Raw genomic sequence first — 21,576 nt, forward strand, 5'->3', positions numbered from 1 at the left:
TTGTTTTTCCCTTGCCCTTGTAGCTAAACACAGAGCGGTTTCGTAACTTCTTGTCAGGTTGATTGTTCAAGTTGAATATCACTATCAGACCTTATATACCACCCTCTTGCTGAATGTCAGCTATGCTTTATGGTTACTTGAGTAGTTTGTGCCAGTCACACCTTGAAAGGTGTAGGCATTGCAGGTCTTCCTCCTTTCAGTGGTAGAAGTGGTAGAGGAAGGGCCAAAAGAAGAGGATGTGGTAAGAGGATCTTCCCCCTGTTGGAAGTTTTCCCCTTTTATCTTTTGGTTTTGGTAGCTGTGTTTTAAGCTGGATTTGTGAGCTATGTTTGGTTTGTTTCTGTTTGACAGAGGCCAACACTTCTGGCAGTTTCCAAAACCCTGATCATTTCAGCAGCCCTGAGGAGGCAGGATGAGCCAGAACAAGTGAGGAAGTAGAAGTGTCTAATGATGGTTGGGGGAGCAGCAAGTCACTGGGAATGGTGGGGAGAAGTGCATCTCTCTGATCAGATGTACTGTTGATGGAATAGTAAATCTGAACGTTAATCTTGTCCTACAAATTTAATCAGGTGTGACTGAGAGGATTTACATTCCATACAGCTTTCTCTCATCAAATAGGGGTTAGCCTGTTGTACAAGTAGAAGAGTATTGTGACACAATTTTAATGTGTTTCCTTGGGTTCCTTTCATGATGAGCTACATGTATTAAGCCTTTCAAAAGTGTACTGTCATGTTGCACCCCATTGCACTGCATTTTAGAAAACATGACTCTTAAATTAAAGCTATGGTGTTCTCTTTGGCATGCTTTTCTGATTTAAAGTGTGTTGGTATTTGTCAGTGAGAGGACCCATTATATCTATTCATAGTTAATGACCAGAAGTCAGATGAAATGAGTTACTCAGGCTAGTTCTTAGAAAAAAGCTGAAATTTTTACTCTATTTGGTAACATATTTCCTTTTGTGCAGCATATTCTTTGAAGTGTACTGTTATCTGGTTGCTTTTTTCTAGCTTTCTTTACAACCTTTAAAGTGATATGTCCCTTTTTGTTATTTAAGGGATGTTAATTGTATAGCAAAGTTTCCTGAGAAATTTCCATATTTTTTGCCACAATAAATTAAAACTAAGGAAAAGAAGAAAACAGTCTGTGAGGTTGAGTAAATGAAACAATTTTTATTAGGGTGGATATGTAGCTATTAATTGGTATCCAAACTAATCAACATTGGAATAAATGTTTAATGTAATTTTTTTTCTCCAAATATGTATTTTTAAGCAATAAAAAAAATATCTCCAAACTTTTAAAATAGTGTTAAATATTTTAAATAACAAAATGCCAAAAGAAATAAGTGCAGACTATTTCTTTGTTACCTCTCAGAATCAAGGGATTATGATAACAACAGAAACGGAAGAGGAAAAGGTCTTCCCTTTTCTGGTCTTTTCTTATACATGCTAAATAATTAGTTTTTCAGTAATTTTCTTATGGTAGTTATCTAGATAATTTCATTAACTGTGATGGTCTGTGTGAACATATTCATTCTGTGTGTACTCTGCAATAGTTTTTAGTGCTACATCTGGTTGTAAATGCATTCTCTTCTACTGTCGATATATGAATATAAAGCTTAATATGTTTGAATAAGTATTTGTTGTCATTTTGCTCCCAGACAGAAGTAAAATGCCTAGTGCATCTGATAGACCTCTTTCCTATATTTACATCAAGTATCTTTGTGAGGAAAGAGAAAGAGGCAAAATGAGGGTGCATAAGAGAGAGAGATCAGACAGTTGTACCCAAGACAAGGTTTTCTCAGCCTCAGGTAACAATAAAAAAATGGTAGCGGCTCTCATATTTCATACATATATTTTTTTTTTTTTGTAAACTAACCTATGTTATTTTATATTGGGCTTTTTAATGAAAGAGTTGTGTTATTTTGCTGGATTTTCTGATATTACTTTGAAACTTATTGTTGCTATTCATTGATTGAAAGGCACTGTGAACCCTGTTAGTGCTTTTCTGATGGCTGTATCTGGTTTCCAAACTGCCAAGCTAATACTTCAATCCTCTCCATGTTATAATAATTATATTGAAGTCTCATGGCAATCTTCTGTGCTCACTATGAGTTCAAAAGATTTATTTGCATTTCTATCCTGGATAAATTAAAATAATTTTGTTGAAAATGTCTTCACAGGGCTTGACTTCCCATATCTTTCACTTCCTGCATATTTATATTATAATGTATTGAAAAAGCTAACAATTTAAAGGTAAAAGAAATGCAAATACTTCTTTATACATGCATTCAGCATATCTCCTGCATGCTTGAAGAGATAAAACTACTTATTAAATTCAAAGAAATTACTAATATTCCTAATCAAAGCTCAAAAATCTGGATTCGTTTCACTACCATACTATTATTTTTATTGATAGAAGACTTTTTTACCTAAAAATGCAAGACTTGCAGGAGTTAACAATACTGATCAGGGTTAGGTAACAGTGGGCTGACTGAATTTACAAAAAGTTAGTTATCTTGTAGCTGGAAAACTAACTCTGCTTTGTGTTATAGAGATATGCAACTAAAATGAAGTTATTCACATTTTGCTAATAAATATGTCATTCAAACTCCTAATATTTCTTTGCCTGTCAAATTATCTTTCTGGTATCTGCTGAATAGTTTGTGATTGACGAGTTCTTGGGTTATTTCAATGTGAATGTAGGACTGTGAGAAAGATGCTTTCCTTAATAAGCAATATTAGTTTCCTGAAGCATTTCTTTTAAATTAAATGCTCTTTTAAAATATATGCAAGTAATGTAAAGTGTGCTGGGGTTTGTGTGGTTTTGTGGGTTTTTTTTCCAGTATAAGAGACACAATCACAATAATGTGTGACAAATGAATTAAACAGCGCATATTTTTGACACTTAACTATATAAAGCTCTCATCAAAAGAATGGCTCCTCTTCATAGTGGGTCAAAGTTTAAGTAAACGCAATGAGCCTGAAGTGGCATTTTATAAGAATCCAGAAGGTTTTCTGTATTTTCAGAATTTCTAAGATCCAGCAGAGCTGGACAACGAATTCACTGGGAATCAGCTCTGGGAAACCAGTGGAGTTCAGTCCCAGACATTTAAATTGAATAATGATTTAAATATTCTAGTAAGGTGTTGTTTTTTGTTGGGTTTTTTGGCTTTTGGTTGGTGGGGTTTTCTGTGGTGTTTTTTTTTTTGTTTTTTTGTTTTTTTTTTTAAATAATTCAGTTGCATGAAGTTATTTAGCTCTGGGAGGTATTTTGCAGCATGGTGTTGGCAAAACAAATGTTTTGGGTGGCAGATGTCAGTTTTTGACTGGCACACGTAAGCGTAGCCCTGTTGCTTGCCTGTTGTGGTGGGCTGACTGCCCACCAAAGCCGTTCTGTCACCCCCCTCCTCAGCTGGATGGGGAGAGAAAATACAATTAAAGGCTCATGGGTCAAGGTAACGACAGCGAGATCGCTCAGCAGTTACTGTTGTGGGCAAAACAGACTCGACTTGGGAAAATTAGTTTATTAACATTCGAATCAGAGTAGGATAATGAGAAATAAAGTCAAAAGTGAAAAACACCTTCCCTGCACCCCTCCTTTCTTCTCAGGCTCAACTTCACCTCCGATTTCTCTACCTCCTCCCCCCGAGCAGTGCAGGGGGACAGGGAGTGGGGGTTGTGGTCAGGTCATCACACATTGACTCTGCTGCTCCTTCCTCCTCCCGCTCTTCCCCTGCTCCACTGTTGGGTCCCTCCCATGGGAGACAGTTCTCCATGACTTTCTCCAATGTGAGTCCTTCCCACGGGCTGCTTTTCTTCACAAACTGCTCCAGTGTGGGTCCCTTCCACGGGGTGCAGTCCTTCAGGAACAGGCAGTTCCAGCGTGGATCCCCCACGGGGTCACAAGCCCTGCCAGCAAACCTGCTCCAGCCTGGGTTCTTCTCTCCATGGGGCTATGGGTCCTGCCAGGACCCCCTTCCAGCATGGCTTCCCAGGGGGTCACAGCCTCCTTTGGGTGCATCCACCTGCTCTGGTGGGGGTCCTCCATGGGCTGCAGGTGGGGATCTGCCCCACTGTTAACCTCCATGGGCTGCAGGTGTAGATCTGCCCCACTGTTAACCTCCATGGGCTGAGGGGCACAGCCTGCCTCTCTGTGAGCCTCACCAGGGGCTGCAGGGGAATCTCTGCTCTGGTGCCTGGAGCACCTCTGCCCCCTCCTTCTGCACCGACCTTGGTGTCTGCAGGGTTCTCTCTCTCTCACATAGTCTCACTCCTGTCTTCTCCTGCAATTTATTGTGCAGGTTTTTTCTCCCTTCTTAAATATGTTATCCCAGAGGTGCTGCCACCATCACTGCTGGGCCCAGCCTTGGCCAGTGGTGGGTCCATCTTGGAGCTGACTGGCGTTGCTCCATCAGACATAGGGGAAGCTTCTAGTAGCTTCTCACAGAAGCCACCCAGTAGCCCCGCTGCTACCAAAACGTTGCCACACAAACCCAGTACACAAAGAAGTGGTGCAGCTTTAGCTCAGTGAAGAAATGGGCCCCATGGAAAACAGTAGAAAAGATCTTCCCTCTACTGGATGAGTCAGCAGAGCCTATAACGAAGAACAGAACAGAGGACACCTAGGTAAAAAAAGATAATACTGTCAGGAAAAATAGCATGACTTTAATAAAAGCTTAAGCCCTTTTGAAGGAGTCCATTGTCATGTGGGGGAGAGTAGTCTGCGTGCCATATTTTCTTTGGATTTTCAAGAGGCCTTCATGAAAGGCAACAGTGATGGTTTTGATGGAAACTAGGCCTGAAGTGGTATAGGAGGGAAAATCCTTTGTGAGTGAGATGGGTAGGGAAAGAAACTGGATTAAGTTAGGAAATAAGCAGAAATAAGTGGTCAGCAGTTGCAGATGTTGAAGGTCAGAAGGGGTGTTCTGCAGGGAGCTCTGCTGGGGCCTATGCTTTTTAGCATTTTTTTAATTAACCCTGGAAGGGGGTGAGCTGTAAGGTAGGAAAGTTTGCTGGTAATACTAAGCTGTTTAGGTTCATAAGGATGAAAGACAGCTGGAAAGAAATGGACAAACCTCTTTTGACTTTGAACAATAAGGTGATAAATAAAATACAGCACAGGTAGATTTGGAGTGATGCTTTACAGTGATTGTAACTGGATATGCTGGGCTTTAAAAATACTGCAGCTAGTCAGGAATGAAATCTTGAGGTTTTTATACTCCCATGAAAATACCTAATGAGTAGCACTCAGTAAAGTGAGTTAAGTGTTTGGAATTATTAGGAAATAAACAAAAAAAACCCCTCAAAGACATTATTATGTAAGTATATAAATCTAAGGTTTTTCTACACCTTGATACAGTGTGTGGCTTGGTTTCTTTCAGAAATGATTCTGAAATCTCAGCAATTACTTAGTAAAAATTGGAAGAATTTAAATAGGGCAAGACCATGATCTGTGTTGTGGAAGAGCTTTATATCAGGGAAGAGAGAATTTAGCAGGACTTGGTAGAAGTCTGCAAAATCATAAATAGCATGGAAGAAGGTTGATATGCATTAACTGTTCTCTGTCTCTTCTGGAGGAACTAAAGGATATCAAATGAAGCTAGCAGGAGACAGGTGCAAAACAAAGAAAGGTTTCCTTTTCCTAGCAATAGTGGTGGAAAGCCTTGCTGAGGTTATTGCTGATGCTACTGCTTTTTTTTTCAATCTGGGTCTAAGGGGAGTCTTGGTAAGTACATGGGGAGAAATACATGGAGGTTTTTTAGTATCCAGCAATCGCACTTGCCTCATAAAGTTTGTTGAGTGAAAAGGGTTTGGAGTGCGGAAGAGTATTCAGAGGAGCATCATTATGTCCTGTTCTTACTTTTCCCTGAACTTCTGTTTGAGACTATTGATGAAGTCAGGATGTTGATCTTATCTCACACTTCACCTAACAGCCAATTGAAGGTGTCACATCTTATCTTTGTTGACTTCCTGATTCTTAAATTAAGAAATTTTGTATTTCATTCCTGCTTAAAAAGGAAAAAAAATATAATCTCAGCTCAGTTTATCATCACTTAATGGAGAGAAACTGAGAAATTAGTATAGTGAAATTTGAAGGGTCTCTTAAATGTACAGCTGTATTATTTTTGAGCAATGAATAGTTTCAATAACTGAACGTTAGCTCTTTCAGACTGTGGACCACGACACTTTTGAACAACATGCAGTCTAAAATTTCAGACCAGAATTTCTGTTGATGACATTTTGATTTTTTTTTTAATCAAATACACTAAATTCAAATGAGCTTTGATTCAAGCATGTCTGATGTATACAAATGTCAGATTGCATAATTGTTTTCCCTATTACTTTTTCTTCTGTTATTTATTAATTTACAGTTGGACCCATTTCAGGCTGCCAGATCATTCACTTAGACTAAGATCATACTCTTGTCTTGCTGCTAATCGTCTTTTTTTTTGGAGTTTCCTTTTGGTTGGTAAAGTATTTCTTCATCAGAATACGCCCAGCAAAGACACTACAGCATTAAAGAAGTTTTTCTTAACTATCGTTTCTTAATCGTGTTTGATATTGAAAAGAATGATTCTGCTATCCAGCCATGTTATAGCAGCAAAAACATCTTGTGTAGACAACTATGCTTCTGTGAGAATAGAACATGCTAGTTTTCCAACATGAGATAGAGTGATACAGAGGAGCAAAGAATACTTCAGATTAGCCATGTTCTTGTGGCTGCAGGTGGGTTAATGATAATAATGGTTTAAGTGATAGTGGCCCTGCTGTGTGCTGTGAGGCAGTTAACTGACTCCTGAGCAGATAAACTATGGTGATAACTTGGTAAGAGCCAGTGGGTTTCTGATGACTAAACCAGCATGGCAATTATACTTTTTGCTTTTGTTTTGCTACCTTTAAATAAGCCTAGTAATTTACTTACCAGTAGCACATGGAATGCAGTAGAATATGGAAAAGTGAAAACAAAAGGTCAGTACATTAGTGATGTTCCCTCCCTGCCTCTCGGTGAACAGTTTCAACTTCCTCCTTAGACCTTTTTGCATCATGCTGAGTTGTGTAACATGGAGCAGTACTTAGCAGCAGTTGTGTAACAAATACGGAAAACTATAAAAGTAGCTTGCAGGATAGTTTACGTTGATAGGACAATACTACTATTAGACATATATTTATAAAATAATAGTTTCATTTCTGTTAGCTAAATGGGGGGCTAACATGCTAAACGGGTCAAACCTCTTTTGGTTCTGCCTGGAGCAGCTGAAGATGTAATCCCCTTCTCAGTTCTTTCAGGACTGTGCAGCTGGAGGTTGCTTCCCTTACAACTCATTTGTGTTGTGGCAGTTTTACTTATGATCACAAACAATTTGGGATACTTTTTCCTGGGGTAATAATTGTCAGCTCTGAGGACTGTAGGGAAAATACATTAAAACCCACTGAATTTAAAAAATGGTAGAATGCACCTGAGGGTTCACAAGTTTTGTAGATTATTCATGTTGGATGTCCAGGAACTACTCAATGAGCTAGGGCTGTACTGGACTGGAGCTATGCAAACAGCATACGATACAATGATTGTGCGATGAAGTAACTTCATTGACACTCAATTTTCAGATTTTTTTTTTTCCCCTGTAGGTTTAAGCAATTCTTGAAAGCAGCATGTTTCCTCTCAGAACATCCCCAAACAAATGGAAACTTTCTGGTTATTTAAATGCTAGTTCTTCAAAACATGTTGAAGATCTATCAGGACAGATATATAATAGCTTCCTCAGGGAGGGGCTACACAGGAAGGTCAGTGGCCCAAAGTCACTAAGTTTAGCAAGGCCTTTGTAGGCTTAGCATTATAAAATCAGGATTTAATAAATTACTTGGGTCAAAATTTTTCTGATTAGAAACTATTTACATGCCTGTATGATAGATTTCTGGTTCTATAGGCTTTGGTGGTGTTGGGTAGAATACCTACAAATGATGTGATTGAACAAATGAGATTTTTTGCATGAGGACGTATTACTTTGTATGATTAAACTCCACATAACGTGCTCTAAAATAAATACGTAAGACAGAGAAGAAAGCATATAGTTGGTAAAATGTATGCATACTTAGAATAGAAAACAAATATGTTTTAACTGGTAGTATTGTGTTATGCTAAATTCCTATATTTTCCCATATCTTTACAAATCTGAATCTATCATGATGATCAAAATGGAGAGGAAAACTGTCAATTTGTTTCTCAAAACCTGTAGGAAATAAGCTGCTACTTCCATTTGAAGAATACCAAAATACTTTATTTCTATATGAAGTGTGTGGAGTATCTATATTTTTAAAAAATACATATCAAAATCCACACTCGTATGATTGCAGTATATTACTTCTAAAGATAAAAGAAGACTTTTTGTTACTGAAATATGTCTTGCACAGTAGTATTTGTGATTGGGGGGCAAAATGGCATTGGTGTGCTAATGATGACAGCTGATGCAAAAATGTCCTAGAAGAGGTAGTATGTAATATGGCTATTAAATTCAAAGATTGTGTAACATCTGAATAACAATTAGTAAAGCAACGGTAATTTATCTAGAACATTTGAAATTTAAGTTGCTTTAGCTGAATATATAAAATCAAAGATTTAGAAAAATTATTACCAGTTTTGTGAACAGTTTTATTAAATCTTGTGGATGTTTAATGTTTTCTTTTATCCACCCTTTAATGAGATAATCTTATAATTTGGACCACTTCTATTTTCCGTTCAGAAACACCTAAAGTAGCAGAAAAAGTCACCAGAGTTACTAAGAGATAGGATATGATACCGTTCCTGTTTGAATGACTTCTACCAGTGGGGGAGTGTGCAAGAGCTTGCACTTTTTCCTCCCCTTCATTCTCACCAGTCAACTGGGGACTGATAAACTGGTTTCGTTGCCCTCACTCAAAGCAAACTCAAGTTTGGTGGAGGGGGTACAGGAGCATGCTTCATTAGGCAGTCTTTTTTTCTGTCATTAAAGTAACGTGGAAACTAGCCAGAAAGCTGCTAAGTTTATCTGAAGTAACACTTGCAGCTTTGTGGAAGTATGTGGCTGAGTAATCGTACAAAAATAGCAAGTTATTTTGAGGAAGAGCATATGTTCTGTAACAATGAGAAATTGGTATACAGATAAAAGAAATTACGGATCTAAATATAAATTTCAGAAGAGAAAGATCTGTGGTTTAGTGCCGCAAAGTCTTCTGTAGATGCAGCCATTAAAAGTTGTTTAATGCTTATTCTTCTAATAGAGTTATTTAGAGAAGCATCATTGGTAAATTGCTGACCTGCCTTAAAGGTGCACATTTTGTAGTCTGTAACAGTACAGATAATAGGCACTTTTTATATTCAAGTGCACACTGATGTACAGGGTACCATACAGTGATAATTGCAGGCTTTTTTTCTTCTTACAAGAAAGGTACATTGCGGAGCTGCACTATTTGCTTACTATTTAAAAGACACTGACAGCCAAATGCATCTGTCTCCCTGTTACAATTAAAAATGAAAACAACATTGGAACAGATTCTCAGGTTACTTGAGAAAGCTGTTAGGTATATGTGCTTAGACACTGGAAAACTATTCCAGTACAATCACCTGTACGATATCATTCAATATTCCCCATACTTCAGCAGATAACAGGAATGTTTGTTTTGCTTTAAAAAAAAAAAAAGGAGGGGGGGTGTAAGATATGAAGTACTACTTTGAGGATTAAAATTTTCCTTCATAGAAGTCACTCTATTTCATGGAAGAGATTAGTTTCTTTGCAAAAAGTGAAGAGTGCAAGTTGGTACCAAGGCCCTCAAAATCTCTTCCTTTAAGTGTTTCTCCTTCTGCTCTTTTTCTTTTTTTTTTAAGCTTCTCCTTAAACAATTAGAGATTGGCATATAGAAGAGTCATACTGATGAGCAGAACAAGAGATTAGAAGATTAAGCTGCAGTTAGATGCAGAATAACTAGAACCTAAGGCATTGCCAGATAAAATCCCTGTAGAGCTGCTCTGTTCGTTAAGCTCTACATAGTGTAGTGCTGACTGACTATACTGAGCTGACTGAGCTTTGAAAGCTTCAAGAGTAATTATGTAAGCTAAAATCTTTATTGTTAAAATTTTACTTTTCTGGAGGTATGCGTTTGAAAATATTAGACCTTAGGACAGTCTTGTCAAAACGAAGATTAGTTCTCATTTGATTTGTGAATAAATATTTTTCTTTTTTTCTGAACCACTTGCACTTCAAAAATCCATGTGCCACTTACTGTCATTTGCTGTCTATAATAAAGATGTGATCACGCAGGACTTCTCTTTCAGAAGAGGAAGAAATGTTGGCAAAGGAGAGACATGCAGAATTCAGGGGGGCAAAGCAGGGAGAGGTTAATGTGGAATTCAGCTGGCATTAGGCATATAATAATTCAGTATTTATATCTATATGTTTAAACTACTACTCTTTCTCCTCCTCTCTCTCAGTCATTGAGTAGTCAGCCTTATCTCATTGGTGTCTGTATTATAAACTACCTGTGTTGCTACTGCTGGGGAGAAACAAGGAGAAAAGGCAGGTTCCGAAACAGAAAATTACTGAGAAATTAGGAGAAAAGAGGAGGAAAAGAATCCTTATGGGTTTTTTTCTCCTCTGTTTTTTCAGATATTTTCTCTGTAATGCTGAAAGTTTGAGACAAAGTAAATATAGTAACTTCAGCTCTTGCATTTATGATTCTGTGAAAAAGGGAGGTCACTTTTCTCTGAGCCAGCAGTCATCTCTGTATCTAAAGTAATGCCAGAAAAGGGAACTGTAAGAGGTAAGATAGTCTTTCTACTGTTAAAACTTCAATGCACAGTGTGAATTTGGTATTTGGAGTTGTCTTCTAGTAACAAAACCTGAAGTAACAAAAAAAAAAAAAAATATCCTTGTGAATGTAATGATATTTCTGTGTAGCTGGGATCTGTTTCATGGGTACTTACTGGTACATGCTGCAGTTCCTGGCTGGGCTACATACCCAGTTTCATATTCTGTGAAAATAAGTATGCAGAGGAACAGCCAGTACATACCCAGGTCTCATCCTCGTGCAGATTTCATATGCAGCCTGGAAACCTAAATGATAGGTAAACTATTGGCAGAAAGGCAGAAGAATACAAAAAATATTGCTAGCCACTATAGCTGTGAAATCTGTGCAGTTTGGAAATAATCCTGCTGAGGTCTTCTGGCCAGTATCAGTAGTTGGAATATGCTTTCAGACCAGTGGTTACTGGGTTTGGAAGAGAATGTGAAAGACACTTTTCTTTGACAATGGGGAGCAAAGTGTTTAATATGGTGTTCCCTCTGCAGAGATGCTCCTACTACTCTATTTTTCTTGTTTATTCTTGTGATTTTTAAAAAAGCTCCATCCAAAATGCTCCTCGGTTAGAGCTTTGTTCATCCATGCCATATGTTAAAAACATGATGAAGAGAAGTTGTAGAATCTGTGCAGCAACACTTGTCCTTTATATCCCTCCCCACCCACACTCAAATAACAGACTTGGAGTCTGTTATCCTCTGCACCATTTTTTCTTCCTGCAAATGTAAATTTTCCAGGTATACCAGGTCAATGTTCTTCAACTTGACCAGGGCGCTTTTTAAAATTTATTTCCATTTGTTGGGCGTTTTTTGTGGTTTTGTTTTTGTTTTTGTTTTTTTTTAATCTGACTTAGAATTGGAGGGTCTATTATTAGGTTCCTTAAAACAGTGGACTGGTATATGTGGAATACATAAGCTAGAAATTGAAACCTTAAAAGCAACTAGAGATTAATACAAAAAGCTACTATGAATTTTTTGAAGTGTTGCTGCAAGCACCAAATCTATAATGCATTATATGCCACTATTCATATTTTCAGTATTCCATGTAGAAAACAAGAAAAGTAAGTTAAAAATAATAGTAATAAAAAGATTAAATTAAATTTAAGATTGAAATTTAAAAAATATTTTGGAAGCTAACATTAGCGTTTTTGAACTCATTTGAAATGTATACTCTTCAATGAGAAATTATGGCCAATTTTACTTGTACATCCTAGTATTTTGGCTTATTTCCATAGCTGCTGTGTACTCTGAAATGTGCAGAGTGAGAGGGCAAAAGATCTCATCCTGTCTGATCTAATCTTATTTTAAGGTTTTTTTCACTCTTAGCATCCTGTGAGTCATTTTTAGCAGTGGTATCATAAACAGTCTTTAATGCTTGATCTGTCTTCTTTCACACTGAGAGTAAAGGAAACATCTAGAATGTATTATGAAGTACAATGTATGTGTAAGCATGGAGAACACAGAGATGTTACAAGCAGTGTTACAAATGGTGATACCATTTCACATGCAAATGCCTGTGGACAAACATGAAACTTATTATTTTAATCATGTAGGCATTTTGTAAATGAAATAACTACAGTGTGTTAGGTAGAAGACCATTACGCTTTTGTCATTGGTGGTTTGGTCTTGGGCATAAGGTGCTGATCTCTCTGGTTTTTGAAAGCTGTATGTAAGAAAATTTTAAAAACACTTGTTTTGAAATGAATAGCAAACTTCACTTAAGAGGTTGACTTCAGATGTGCAATCCTTTGCAACAGCTTCACATAGATTGCTTTGGTCATCTGGGTTTTTTAAGTTGAACTGTGGACAGTGACCCAGATCACATAATCAAAGGTGGTGGGATATTGGATCATAAGAGGAAACATTATCTAGGAAAATGACCTAAAATAGCTTTGAAAGTTCCAGCACACTTGGAGTCTTTTCATAGAGTGAGGATCCATGATATAAGAACAAATATTGACAAAATACAGTTTCTTTTCTGGCTGTGGAACACGAGTAACGTAAAAACACAGAGACACGTTTGTTTGTGACTGGCTCATGGAGGAGGCAGTGCTGCGCCTTCTTGGAGTGACTCCATCCAGGAACAGCTTGAGGGACCCGTACCAACAGTGATCCAGACACAAGTCACATTTGCCTTCTAGATACTGGAAATGCTCTATCTTTGTAAAGTAAATCTGCCCCTTGTGTAACCTGAAATAGGATAAAGAGGGTTCTTATTTAATTCAGTGCTTCTTTAGTCTTAAGAGTTTTTGTGTGTTAGAGGAGCCTCAAGGTGGTTGGAAAAAGGACAGCTGTGGTTGATTCTGCTGCAATGTGAATAATTCTCAAGCTTTCTTCTGACAGAGCTCTTGGCATCATGAAGGGCTACTGCAGGCAGTGCTGCCTGGACTCAGGACAAGAAGACAGGAAGAGTTTTGCTATTCAAAAAAACTTCCAGAAAACCAAAGTCCTTTGACCAGCTGAGGGCTACACTGTAGCACATGCTACACACATTGGGATGTGCATCTCTGGCTTTGTAAAATTAATTAGTTTTTCCAGTCCATTGAACAGACCAAAACTTTTAGTAATAAAAGATCAATTTTTAAAAGATGCCATTTCTTTTTGCCCATATGAACACCTTTTTTTAGATTTTGCTGGTTTCTTTTCCCCTGCCCTGTAGGCAAAGATATTATAAAGAAACAGCTTAGGGAAGTGAAACAAGCTGTCCAAATCTGTAAAAGTTGCACTTCCTCTCTCTCTCTCTCTTTTTTTTTTTTTTTTTTTTTTTTTTGGCATCTGGAAGAAATGAGGCTATCTAGGATTTCACAGTTTGTAGGAGAAGATACTTAGTAATTTCAGTAATGCATAACAACTGGTCTAAATGGGGATTGGAACAGTTTATATGTTTATTTTATTTGTTTTAAATAAGGAGAACTGTAATGATTTCTGGAGAGCAAGGATGACTTTAGAAATTGGCTTGGTACTTGCACAGTTAACAGTTATGCTGAAAGAAAAATAGATATTTAATATATAATAGAAAAGTGTTCCTACTTTATCATGTTTTGCCTTTCAGAATGAAACAGGTTTGTGGTTTTTTTTTCCTGCGGTGGTGGTGTTAGCCTAGTAGAAACATCTGAGCAGACACAGCGACAATTGCACATGTAGAAGTGGTAGACACCATACTTAACCATTCCAAAATGTGTGGAGTGCCCTGATGTCTGGCACATTACGTATATTGTGACTAATAAAGAAAGCTTTATGCTCTTGTACTATATCCAGTACAGTAATACATCTTCTATTGATTTTTAAAGTTCACTATTTCTTGATAAGCCACTGTACAAATTAATGCTGAGAATACAGCAGATATTGAAAGGGATTTTTTGTTCTTTCTTGTATAGCAGAAGATAGCATCCTCTTTATATGATACAATCCCTAGCATTGGTAATTTAGTTTTGTTCTTGTTATTTAAGTAATTGCTCTATCTCATGCTGTCTCATAATCTGTAGAAAGGCACAAGCAGATACAGAGGAGAATCACATGCAGGGCATACTAACACGATCTCCAACTTCATTTCTCTGATGAATTCCAGAGACCCTAGGTTTGCAGGTCTTCAGAAAAAAATGTTAAAAGCTTTTCATGGAGGTTAGAATAATAGTTTCTTTATTTAGTGACTAGAGGTAATGAGAGCTACTTTTTGGGAGACAGAGTATAGTTTTTTATGTTTTGGGATATAGTTAGCATGCATAAAGCACCACTCCCCTTTTGTGTTTATAGGAGTGTTTCAGTTGACTCTGATTTGTTTGCATAAATGTTATCTTGAAAATGTGCAGGTAGTGATGATGTTAACATAGGTAAGCACTTAGACTTCTCTGATGATTCCTCAGTTTTCTCCACCTAACACCTGTTTTGAATTAAATTGTGTGAGTCTGGTTCTAAAAGCTACAGAATATTATGCTGACTAGTGAGTAGGTGGAAGTACTGTAAGAGTTCATCTTCCCTTTCCTTTATGGATCAGGCTGAAACAGCATGGTTCTACTGAAGTAAGTAAAATAGTACACATCTGCTCCAGATAAGGGTCTTACCCTTTGGTTAAACTGATTTCTGTCCAGGTTTTACTATAAACAACATTCTGTGATCCATTGCAGCTGAAATTTCTGGATAATCCACACCTGGAAATCCAGGGAAAGCTGTAAAGATACCTAGATGATCTTCTGAAGTAGAAACTTATGATTTTCTTGACTGTAATTTTTTATATATAATATTTATAGTAGCACTGCACCATGATTTTGCCAGCAGTAGAAAATCCAAGTGTAGAATTCTTGTGGCTGTGCTATCACATCTAGCACTGTTAACTTTGGTTGTTTGAACTATATTTTAAACACCTGCTTGTTCAGCTGTCAGTCTGAACAGTGATTTTCCTGCTTTTTGAGCCTTTGGGGTAAATGAAGCACCATTATTGGAGTATTTGACTTGAAGACAAGTGTCTGCACGGTAAGCATGACCAACACTGGGAAAGTAGCAAGGCAATGCATCCTGGATGGAGGAGATACAAAAAGGAAACAATATAATTCCCTACTGGATCCCATAAATCATGTGCCATTCATTTCACAGCTAATAAGCAGAACATGATGTTGCACATAGCAAAGAATTAAAAAATGAGTATACCTTTAAATGATGATGTTTGAATGATTAAAATCTCCTACATCAGAATTTACTCTACTAATTCAAATATGTATTTATATACTTTAAAGAACTGGGTTGACAGAAGTTCTGTAAAGTGAGGAGATAGAGAGGAAAATTCTTCTCTTCAGTGGACACACAAAAATTACAAATGCCTTAGGGTATAAAGGAAAAAGTAATTTGCATGGATAATGAGCATTTCACAGAGTGTGTATGGCACATAGATACTGCAGTACATTCTAAGAATATGAGAATACCTTTGACTTTGGATGAGTCAGTGTAGTATTCTTTCAGAAGTGAAAAGAAATAATTAAAAAGCTTTAAAAGAACACATTTTCTTGGCATATGCAACATGGCTGAAGACACGCCCACCTTCCCATCCCCAGTTTCCCTGAATATGTGTAGTGGAAAGCCATCAAAACTGCTCCAAAATGATCAGGCTCAGATTTTTTTGCACCTCTGCAACCATTACAAGGGAGGGAAAAGCTGTCCTTAACTAAAGGGCAGCTTTGATGTTAAGAAGCAATGTTTATAGACCAGTTATGAGTACATATATGCTGGAAATGCCATAAATTTTCTATCAAGGACATGAAACTATGGGACAGTATTTTAATAGGAAGATAGGGGAAACACAGCAGTTTTAGTGTAGTATGTTTATGAACATGAAGTATTTGCTTACTGTACTGGGAAACTGCTTCAAAAACAGGTAGCATCACCTGATCCACATTTCTTGCCCTACTTAGTAAAGTCCTTTTTCATAACCCTACAAGTTACATTTTCACAGGGTTCTGGAGGGTTTCTTTCATTCCAGATCCTGTTGTCTTTTCCTCTCAGGAGAAGGGAAATGATTCCACAGAGACTGTTTACTATTGTAAGGTCTTTTGCACAGGCAAGCTATGGCAAATGGGGCTTGGCAGCTGAATGTGAAGTCACTGGGACGATGCAACAAGAGTGCTATTAGAATTTTCCTGCCATGAAAGAGGATGGTGATGTGTGCATGACGTTGGGTACACTGAAAAGTCTTACAAAATGTAGCTTCTGCATTGTGTTAGATGGGCAATTCCTATGGAAGAAAGAAAGAAATGTGAGAAAGTGAAGTATGACAGTGTCTCTGCTTGGTGGTGGCAAGGTCATTCTTTCCAGAAAGCGAGAGAGCTTCTGTAGGCTGCTGGTTTGGGCAGTGCATGTGTTGCAGAGGGAGGGACACAGACAGTGCAGCTGTGGCCTCAGTCAAGTGTTGTTTTTTTGGCATGAGGGGTTTTGTGGTAGGGAGAGAAGTTGAACATTGATCTGGTTTATACTTTCTCTCAAGTACTAAAAACAGCCAAACCCCTGGATTGTTTAGGCACTAAATCTTTGATGTACGTTACAAATGCCAAAGGAAAGCACTGAACAAACCATGAGACCACAAATGTAAAGATAAACTTGGGCTGTTTCTGGGGCCTAGCTTTAACCAACCTGTCTTAATCTGTTTTATATGATTTTAATGCCCCAAACCAAAGGGAAGTGTCTTGGTTTTTTCCAAATGCTATTGCTAAAAGTGGAAATTCTTTGCATTTAAAAGAGCTTACTAAAAATCAGGACACTGAGATTGTGTTCATTGTTTAAGAGTTCCTTTAACATGTGGTGTTAAATATTCTGTATCAGAAAAAAATCATCACTCAGCAGTAAAATTGTAATTTGAAGTAAATTCCAGAGAACCAGACTGTGACCTGAAGAAGCATGCAGTGCATGTATGAAAATATGTTTACAAATGTAGCTTTAAGGCAAAAAATAAACATGATAATTAATAAATAATTCTGTCATTTTTAGTTCTTCTCTATTTCATTACCCTTGGTCACTTTGACCTGTATGAAGTGACTGTAAACTGCTAATATTTTGTTAGATAGCATCCCCTAGTCATGTACAGTTACATGAATGCCTGCATAAAATTTCCTGTCCATTGACTCTAAAGTCAGCTAGATCAAGTCTATTAGGTAACTTGACTAATGATATGTACAGCTAATTTATTCTTCCATCCCCACTAATGCGGAATGGTTTGCATTTTATTAGCTTTGGTTCAATGCAGCAATGAGAAAATCTACTCTTAGGTAGATATTTTGTTCTTTTTGATATTTTTTCCCCTTTTAAAGTGAGCAGAGATTATTGCTGCTTGAATGTTTTATCTAGTATCTTATTATGGCTATAGGTATTGAACATCTGGTTTGAAACACTAATAATCCTGCAAAACTGATGTGGCACTTCTTTTATTATTATTACTTTTAAACAAACAAAAGGAAGAACTGGGATGGTAAGATGAATTATGAGCCCTCAGAGTTAGGTACTGCTGTAAGGAGTGGGAGGGAATAACAGAACCAGCTAGTTGACTAACCACTTCCCTTCATTGTTGCTTTTAATATCAGAATAGCCTTGATAGCTTTCTAAACCACCGTGACTTGCATAAACGAGACCACGTACACTCTTAACTGGTAAGTTCCTTTCATTTAAGATCTAAATTGAAAATTGAATTGGAAGTGATTCTCAGTGATTAAAATTTGAATAAGATTTATTTTTTATGTTATTTTTTCATAAGAATAACAAAAATATGGTCCTAGTGGTTGTTCATAGTAAACAAATCCAGACACATTCCTGCCTTAGCAACAAACTTCCTGCAGGGTCAGAAGGGTATATTTCCTTGACAAATTACTACCAAAATAATAATAATGACAGCTGAAAAACTAGTGCAAGCCCATAAGGTCTGAAATGTGGTTTAATTGGTGTTTTTTGAAAGAGTTTAAAAATGAACCTCTATTTCTCTCCCAAGTACTCTATCTTATGCTGTGCTGTCCTTCACAAGCTGAAGTCATCTATGTTGGTTGCTGTTACTACTTGGAGGCTGGAAAATTCTTATTTCATCATTTCTATTGCAGGTCCTGTTAATAATTATTATAGTTTAAAATCGTAAATAATAAGCTAAATAAACAAGGAAATATTTTTAAGTAGTTTCATTTCTGAATAAACCCAAAGTGAAGTAGTCTTACAGTGGAGATGTATAGTTAAGGCTAAAATAGGCTGGTTTTATGCTTGCTGTGCTCAAAAAACCTTGTCAATCAACCATAAAGTTTGTTTGAAGTTGAAGCCTGTTTTCTCAGCAGCACTAGAGTTGAAGGCTCTAGCCTTTTATTGGTCTGAATGGGAGTTAGACCGTGTTCTTAATATGTAGCCAAAAGTTGTAATAGGGGTTTCAGCTGTTACAGCTATTTCTTTTTGTCTTATCCATAATGTGTTTGTGATGCAGCTAAATATACCCAAAACCTAGGGAAGGGCACATCAATTCAGAATTTATTTTATAGCATTGTTTCTTTTATGGGATGCAATAACTTCTGCTGCTGTCAGTGCATTTTTTTTACTTAATAGCTTTACTTACACTGAACACAAAACAAACAAACAAAACCCACCAATAATGGGTGTATTTCCTAGGGAAGGCATCATTTAAAAAGTTGACAATACATTTTGGTTCTTAATACAAGACATGATGTCAATACCTTAGTTATATTTTATTGCAAGCTGTCTATTCACATCGATACTTTATACTTTCTACAACATGTATTTGCAAGGTGACTTCTGTGTTTTCTGTGCATATTTGGATATTTACTATTGAAAGACAAAAACATTAAGTGATATGTTTCAGGAGCTTCATGAGATTGATAAAAATAAGGTTTTTTAAATTATTATAATTTATATTTTTGTACTGAAAACCAGTAGAAGTAATTCCATTTGAGTCTCACAGACGAAAACACGGTGGACCGTGGAAGTTCAGCTAAGAAAAACTTCGTGATTGCCAGCCACTCTGTGTATACTGTAACGAAAAGGCTTTCAGATAACTTATCTTGAACACTTGTGTTTTTGAGAGCCATCAAGGAAAACATCCAGCTATTTCTGTAAAGAAAAAAAAAAATAAATCTAAAAGTATTAAGTTACAGAGTAGTAATAACTGCAGAATATGTTGATTTTTGAGGCCATCCATATCCCTCATTTAAGCAACATGAGGGTAATTAGCAAATACTCTGTTCTTAACTGAAAAGATAAAATGTGGTGGGTTGACCTTGGCTGCATGCCAGGTACCCACCGAAGCTGCTCTGTCACCCCCCTCCTCAGCTGGATGGGGAGAGAAAATACAATTAAAGGCTCATGGGTCAAGGTAACGACAGCGAGATCGCTCAGCAGTTACTGTTGTGGGCAAAACAGACTCGACTTGGGAAAATTAGTTTATTAACATTCAAATCAGAGTAGGATAATGAGAAATAAAGTCAAAAGTGAAAAACACCTTCCCTGCACCCCTCCTTTCTTCTCAGGCTCAACTTCACCTCCGATTTCTCTACCTCCTCCCCCCGAGCAGTGCAGGGGGACAGGGAGTGGGGGTTGTGGTCAGGTCATCACACATTGACTCTGCTGCTCCTTCCTCCTCCCGCTCTTCCCCTGCTCCACTGTTGGGTCCCTCCCATGGGAGACAGTTCTCCATGATTTTCTCCAATGTGAGTCCTTCCCACGGGCTGCTTTTCTTCACAAACTGCTCCAGTGTGGGTCCCTTCCACGGGGTGCAGTCCTTCAGGAACAGGCAGTTCCAGCGTGGATCCCCCACGGGGTCACAAGCCCTGCCAGCAAACCTGCTCCAGCCTGGGTTCTTCTCTCCATGGGGCTATGGGTCCTGCCAGGACCCCCTTCCAGCATGGCTTCCCAGGGGGTCACAGCCTCCTTTGGGTGCATCCACCTGCTCTGGTGGGGGTCCTCCATGGGCTGCAGGTGGGGATCTGCCCCACTGTTAACCTCCATGGGCTGCAGGTGTAGATCTGCCCCACTGTTAACCTCCATGGGCTGAGGGGCACAGCCTGCCTCTCTGTGAGCCTCACCAGGGGCTGCAGGGGAATCTCTGCTCTGGTGCCTGGAGCACCTCTGCCCCCTCCTTCTGCACCGACCTTGGTGTCTGCAGGGTTCTCTCTCTCTCACATAGTCTCACTCCTGTCTTCTCCTGCAATTTATTGTGCAGGTTTTTTCTCCCTTCTTAAATATGTTATCCCAGAGGTGCTGCCACCATCACTGCTGGGCCCAGCCTTGGCCAGTGGTGGGTCCATCTTGGAGCTGACTGGCGTTGCTCCATCAGACATAGGGGAAGCTTCTAGTAGCTTCTCACAGAAGCCACCCAGTAGCCCCGCTGCTACCAAAACGTTGCCACACAAACCCAGTACATAAAATAGGCTTATTTTGCAGACATCTTAAACCTTAACAGTGCCTTCTGCTTCTTTACGCTGAATTTTATTATTGTTATTCTTTTACCCAGCTCTCCAGCTACAGGAGATCCTCTTGGAATTCTTCATATTTTCTCCTCAGTCATGTCAGTAGCAAATTTCACCTCTTCAGTGCATTGCAGGATCTGACACTGGATCCTTAGCAAATATACGCTGTTCTTAAAAGTATTGGTGGATCTGTGACAAGATACAGGAGTGAGGGGTTTGGTCAATGCTGCTTTCATTTGCAGTTGAACTGGAATTATGCCAATATATGACCATCATCGCTTTCATTAAAGCAAACAAATCAATGAAACCCAAACTGCCTTATCCTTTCCCCAGCCCACCTAGACCAGGGGTCCTCAAACTTTTTAACCAGGGGGCGGCGCATGGATGCAGTGGCAGGCAGTCATCTGCGGCTGCTCGGTTTCCCCCCCAACCCCCGTCGGGGGGGGGGGGGTGTTCTGTAAATACCGGGGGCCGGATTGAGGACCCTGGGGGGCTGTATCTGGCCCGCGGGACATAGTTTGAGGACCCCTCACCCAGACTTTTGAGCAATACAACTACAATACCCTGCTCTCAGAGATGGCAGGGAGAAGCAACCCCACAATGGGAGTACTAAAATTCTCTTTCCTCTCCCAGCTGCCATTTTTGGGAACCTAATATGTTTTACACCCTGTCAGACCTGGCAGAAATCATTCTATGAATTGAAAAGTTACTATAATGAATGCCTAATGGATGTTACATTTCCTTAGGAAACCAGGCTAAAAATATTTTTTTAGTTCTTCTGTGTGCACAGGAATTTTTTTTAAATGTTAATACAAAATT

At 38.3% G+C, this 21,576-nt stretch overlaps 1 protein-coding gene and 1 long non-coding RNA gene across 2 annotated transcripts in view; one reads left to right on the forward strand and one right to left on the reverse strand.

Moving 5' to 3' along the window:
* The window catches only part of HDAC9 (histone deacetylase 9), a 482,690-nt gene that overhangs the window by 59,272 nt on the left and 401,842 nt on the right, over nt 1-21,576 (forward strand). The window lies entirely within an intron of this gene.
* Nucleotides 352-17,880, reverse strand: LOC308062441. Its single transcript, XR_013927590.1, has 3 exons — nt 17,484-17,880; nt 4,081-17,442; nt 352-4,041 (listed from the first exon to the last, which is right to left on the reverse strand). It is a non-coding gene; the product is annotated as an uncharacterized lncRNA (long non-coding RNA).

This window comes from Falco punctatus (genome assembly GCF_963210335.1).
Source record: "Falco punctatus genome assembly, chromosome: 4".
Taxonomy (NCBI): domain Eukaryota; kingdom Metazoa; phylum Chordata; class Aves; order Falconiformes; family Falconidae; genus Falco; species Falco punctatus.